The sequence below is a fragment of the Canis lupus genome, chromosome 25, assembly GCF_048164855.1.
Source record: "Canis lupus baileyi chromosome 25, mCanLup2.hap1, whole genome shotgun sequence".
NCBI classification, from domain to species: Eukaryota; Metazoa; Chordata; class Mammalia; order Carnivora; family Canidae; genus Canis; species Canis lupus.
In genome coordinates, this window is record NC_132862.1 from 45144059 (window position 1) to 45150665 (window position 6607).

Sequence of the window (6607 nt, forward strand, 5' to 3'; positions counted from 1 at the left end):
TTGCTTTAAGTCAAGCAATGAGAATGACTGCTTCACTGCTTTCTTTTTGCCTTACCTGAAATCTCACACCTAAATGTTCAATTACAGTCATTCTATTAGACTAGGTCTATAGCATATTTATTTTTTTCTTGACAATTTTAATTTTATGGTTTAATACTATAGTCATAATGTAAGTTACCACAAATTCTTCAGAACTAAAATTATAAATAGACAAGAAAAGAAACACTTGGATCAATTAGTGTATGATTCACACAATTTCACAGGAATTATTATGTAAATTATTAAATATATGGAAAAAAGTATGCAGTCATTTAAGCTCTAAATCCTCAGTGCCTGGCATAAAGTAGATCTCAATAAATATTTGATGAATATGTGAATGAAAAATACAATGCTCAGAGAGGGAAAAACTGCAAAATGTTATGTGTTCAATAACCACAACATCATTTCACTATGGATGCCTATCATGAACTAATAAACAATGTATAGATAAGTAGAAATAGAGAAAGCATTAGAATGGTGGATTTGTAGGTGGATTTCTTTCTTTTTTACTTATGTAGATATTATTATAATGAATACAAACTAGATTGTATGTATAGAATGCTCTGTAATACAATTATACATGCTTAATTTGGTGTTTAATTTGGTAGAGGATGGAGTTTTGGTTGTCTCTTGATATAAATCAAACCATTTCAAAACTCAGTAACTTAAAACAGCAATGGCTTGGACGCCTGGGTGGCTCAGCAGTTGGGTGTCTGCCTTTGGCTCAGGGTGTAATCCCAGGATCCAGGATCGAGTCCCATATCGGGCTCCCTTCAGGAAGATTGTTACTCCCTCTGCCTGTGTCTCTACCTCTCTCTCTCTATCTCTATCTCTATCTCTATCTCTCTGTCTCTCTCTGTCTCTCCCCAATAGTACCTGGAGGTTTATTTTTCTCATTTGAAATTTTATAAAAATTATTTTTAGTGTTGTTTTTTATTGTGGCAAAGTACACATAACATAAAATTTACCATTTTAACCATTTTTAGGTGTATAGTTTAATGGCATTAAATACATTTATAATGCTTTATCAAACTATCACCACCATCTATCTCCAGAACTTATTTATCTTCCCAGACCAAAACTCTGTAGCCATTTAATACTAATGCCTATTTCCTCTCTCCCCTGAATCCTTAGCAACTACCATTCTACTCTCTGTCTCTATAAATTTGACTACTCTAGGGACCTCATATAAGAAAATCATACCACATTTGTCCTTTTGTACCTGGCTTATTTCACTTAACATAATGTCCTCAAGGTTCATCCATGTTATAGCCTGTGTCAGAATTTCTTTCTTTTTTAAGGCTAAATAATATTCCATTGTATGGATATATCACATTTTCTTTATCCATTTGTCCATCTGTAAATAGTGGGATTGCTTCCCCCTTTTGGCTTTTGTGAATAATACTGCTATGAACATAGGTAAACAAATATCAAAAATGGTTTTTAAAAGATAATTAGTTAATTCAACCACTATTTATTTGGGCATCTACTGTGTTCCAGATGCTATGCTAGGTGCTGGGATTACAATAAATAAAACTATCAACGTGTTCAGCCACCTTCCAGAACTTCCAGCTTGAAGGGAGAGATAGAGACAACTAAGGAGATTTCAACATGGGGAGATATCTGTTAGGACAGAAAGAATATGAGCACATGCGCTAGCTACCCAGCCTAATTTTCTAATAAAGGCTTTCTGGGTACTATTACTTTGAACCTGAGATCTGAAAAATAGTCTGGTACAACAGTGTGGGGAGCAAACAAGTGCGGATAGCCAGAGCAGTTTGGGAAGTGACACAGAGGCATCTGGGTCAGAGAATGAGAAAATGGGATTGGTAGGCAGTGAAACTAGAGAGCCAGGTAAGAGCCAGAAGACACAATGAAGGCCCTTGGAAGCCTGGTATAAAGTTTGGATTTATCCTAAAAATAATAGGAAGCCATCAAAACATTCCAAGTAGAGAGGTGCCATGATCTAGTGTACACTTTACACTAACAGCCTATCTGGGTGTGAAAGTGGGTGGGACAGAATGGTAGCAAAAGAACATAGGAAGCCACTGTGAGTATCTAATCCATCAAGGGTGGAGGCTTGGACTAAGAGGAGAATGGGAAATATAGATCAAGGACAGCTTGTGGTTGATGAAATGTAGGAAGTGAAGGAGCAGGTGGGATCAAGAAAAAGAGATCCAGCAGTAGTTAATAAACAGACCATGTAAGCATAAAGAGAAGTGTTGCAGAATATTGATAATCTAGTGTAAGGGAGTGTCTTGACTTTTATTTCTTCTTCACCAAGGATCTGGGGTATTTTTGTTTTAGTCTGCTCAGATCTTCTTTATTCAGCAGCCAGATTCACTGGAACCTGCTTGACCTCTTCTATGACCTACATCAGAAGAGCTACCATGTTCAGAACATAATCTATGACCTGCTACTCTCAAAATAGTCTGTTCTAGACTGAGTTGTGTCCTCTGCACACCCCCCTCCAAATTCATATGTTGATACTCTAATCCCCAATGTGACTGTTTTGGGAGATGGGGCCCATACAAAGGTAATAAATAAAGTCAAAGGATAAGGGACACCTGGGTGGCTCACCAACCTGGGTGGTTGAGAATCTGCCTTTGGCTTAGGTCGTGATCCCAGGGTCCTGCAATCGAGTGCCGCATCAGGCTCCTTGCATGGAGCCTGCTTCTCCCTCTCTGTGTCTCTGCCTCTCTCTCTCTCTCTCTCTCTCTCTCTGTCGCTCATAAATAAATAAATAAATAAATAAATAAATAAATAAATAAATACTTAAAATAAAATAAAGTCATAAGGATAAGATCTTAAACTGAGAAGACTGGTGTCCTTGTAAGTAGAGGAAGAGACACCAACAATCTCTCTCTCTCTCTCTCTCTCTCTCTCTCTGCACCCTCACAGAGATGAGGCCATGTGAGGACATAGCAAGAACACAGCCATCTATAAGCCAGGAAGAGAGGCCTCATCAGAAACGAACCCAGCCAACACCTTGATCTTAGACTTCCGGCCTCAAGAACTGTGAGAAAGGGGTACCTGGGTGGCTCAGTTTGTTGAGCATCTACCTTGGGCTGAGGTCATGATCCCAGGGTCCTGGGATCCAGCCATGCATTGGGCTCTTTGCTCATCAAGGAGCCTGCTTCTCCCTCTCCCTCTACCTGCCACTCCCCCTGCTTGTGTGCTTGTGTGCTCTCTCTCTCTGTTAAATAAATAAAATCTTAAAAAAAAAAAAAAGAACTGTGAGAAAATAAATTTCTATTGTTTCAGCCACCCAATGGTATTAGTTATGGCACCTCTAGTAGACTAACACAGTCTCAAGAGGTAGGAATTACCATCCCCATCTATAGAGGAAGAAACTGAGGCTAGGAAAATTTTAGTTGGCTAAGACCCCACAGGTAGTAAGCAGCTCATCCCAGCATCTAGGGCAGACTTCCTTATAGAAAGCCTTTGTGTTTGCAGAAAATTGTCTGGGCTACCCTGGAAGTACCAAGTCTTTCCCCACTCTTTCTAAAAGCCTAGCTGATGCTCTTCCTCACAGCCTGTTGTACAGACCTATAGAATGATGGGACTTCAGGGCCTGCTCTGAAACATTACCCCAGACAGGTGTTCCAGGCTCAGACACAGAGATCTCCTGCCCTGTTCCACCCTCCTGAATAGTGAGGGTGATTTCAGGCTGGCTATAAACTTTTCAGCAAGAAAAGAGCTGTTTCCTGGCTTTATATGATTTCACGTCAGACTCCAGCACTTTCACTACCTCCTGAAACTGCAAAGTTGCTAGTTGTAAAGAGGAGTCCTTTCTTTTTTTTTTTTTTTTCTTTTTCTTTCTTTTTTTTTTTTTATATATTTTTTTATTGGAGTTCAATTTGCCACCATATAGTATTAACACCCAGTGCTAATCCCATCAAGTGCCCCCAAGAGGAGCCTTTTCTGATTAAATTGATTCTGTTTACCTTGTGTAAGCTACTGAAGCTTCTAATAGCCTTGTTTAAAGTATAGGTGGATGGGATCCCTGGGTGGCGCAGCGGTTTGGCGCCTGCCTTTGGCCCAGGGCGCGATCCTGGAGACCCGGGATCGAATCCCACATCGGGCTCTCGGTGCAGTGCATGGAGCCTGCTTCTCCCTCTGACTGTGTCTCTGCCTCTCTCTCTCTCTCTCTCTCTGTGTGACTATCATAAATAAAAAAAAAAAAAAAGTATAGGTGGACATGGGCCCTACTAAAGCAATTTCTGGGGCAGCCCAGGAGGCTCAGCGGTTTAGCGCCACCTTCCGCCCAGGGTGTGATCCTGGAGACCTGAGATCGGGTCCTGCGTTGGGCTCCTTGCATGGAGTCTGCTTCTCCCTCTGCCTGTGTCTCTGTCTCTCTCTCTCTTTCTCTCTCTCTCTCATGAATAAATAAATAAAATCTTTTAATAAGATAAAATAAGGCAATTTCTGAAGTTGTAGCTGAACCAAATAAAATTGCTGATTTTATAGGTCAAAAATGATCAAATATCAGCAATTTCATACATACAGTTAGCCCCCAGTCCTCCCTCCCCCATTTGCTAACTTCTGGACTTCTGGATTTGTTCAGACCTCATGCCACTCTCTGACACCTGGGTCCCTAACTTCTTCCTACCAGCTTCCCTGGTGGTGGCCCAGCCTTGGATGCAGACAGAACCTGGGAAAGAAGTCCACAAAGGAAAAGAAATGGAAAGGTCAAAGAGATAGAAGGAGAGCCCCAGAAACCAGGGGAGTAGAGATTATAAGAGGACCCGACCTGGCAGATTCTTCTCTCCCTGAGGCTGCTACGACCATGGAACTTCTGGAGTGCCTCCATAAAATTCCAGGAAGGCATGGGGAACAAGAATAACCTCAGCACTGCCAATCCTGGCCCATTGATGGCCTTTGTACAGCCTAGGTGCTAGGTTCATAATAAAACAAAGCAAAAACAACCATGTCACCATTCTCATCAAAACCAGCCAAACTGGGATCCCTGGGTGGCGCAGCGGTTTAGCGCCTGCCTTTGGCCCAGGGCGCGATCCTGGAGACCCGGGATCGAATCCCACGTCAGGCTCCCGGTGCATGGAGCCTGCTTCTCCCTCTGCCTGTGTCTCTGCCTCTCTCTCTCTCTCACTGTGTGCCTATCATAAATAAATAAAAATTTAAAAAAAATGTTTTAAAAAAAAAAAACCAGCCAAACCTGGTAGCTGGAAGATCTCATTTGGCAGATGTTGGCAGGATTTTGTCTGAAAGACCTGTGGTTCAAGGCAGGAACAAGATAAATTCAAGGTAAGCAAAAGGCTCCCGTACCCTGCTACCTTTTTGGGCCCCCAGCTGTGGCTCTTTTGGGGATGCCCCACTGTGGGCTGGATGAGACCCAGAGGTTTAGATGAGCTGAATTTTCAGAGGCAGTGAGGGGCTGTGGTTCAAGTCAGCCTTTCCTGGAGTGCTGCTTGCTGACTCGAAGCAGGAGCTGAATTAGGGCTCTCAGAATGGGTACTCTCCACTTTCTGGGTGGAGCTTTCCATGAATTAGCCACTCAGGGTAGCATCCCTGTCCTGGGTGAAATAAATGCAAGTAGCACTCTCTGGGCATCAGGACAATCTACAAGCCCAAGGCTGGGAGCTGAAGGCAGCTTCTGGTGCTGAGGCCTCTACATTTAAAAGGGGTTTTCCCATAGAACTGCCCAGCCCTCTTTCAATCCAATCTTTAACTGGATTCCACCTTCCTAGCTCTGACTGATCTGGTGCCAACAACTAGCGAAAGAGGGACAAGTGAGCTTGGAAGGAATTTAGGAGGGAAATGCAAGGAATGGGAAATTTCTAGCCCAGCTCTAGGAAAAAGGGACTCCTCAGTAGTGAAACTGATGATGAGTAGGAGGAAATGAAGACAGTAGGTCAAACCCAACACCTGCATCCAACGCAACATGTTTTTTGAAAATAGAAAGGTGAGGGGAGGTCCATCTGCATCCCTAGGGCCACCAGCAAAGACTTAAAAGAACAAGGATGTATGTGCTGTTAGGGCTAAGGCTCTAGCTCCAGGACAGCCAAGAGATGGGAAAGTCAAGGTACTAATGAAGTGGACTGGGAGTGAAGAAGTAATGTCGCATGAGTTCCAGGTATGAGAACTCCAGGCAACCTCCATCATCTCAAGAACAGGTCTTTGATTAGAGTAAGAATGTCAGGACACCTCCTCACTCCCTCATTCCAGAGGTCAGAGTGCATGAGCCTGAGCAAAGTAAGGGGCAACTTCCATAGAAGCAGACCAGTTGGGCAGCCCAGGTGGTGCAGCGGTTTGGCACCGCCTGCAGCCCTGGGTTTGATCCTGGGGACCCTGGATCGAGTCCCACATCGGGCTCCCTGCATGGAGCCTGCTTCTCCCTCTGCCTGTGCCTCTGCCCCACCCCGCCCCTCTGTGTCTCTCATGAATAAATAAATAAAATCTTTTAAAAAAAAGAAGCAGACCAGTTAAGAGAGACAGAGGTGAACATTAGTGGAAGCTGAAGGAGGTGGCACCACTTTGCAGCATCAGTACAGAGGCCCACCCTGTGTGTGGTAAGGAAGCCACCCTGGAAACCCTCAAGTGGCCCCAC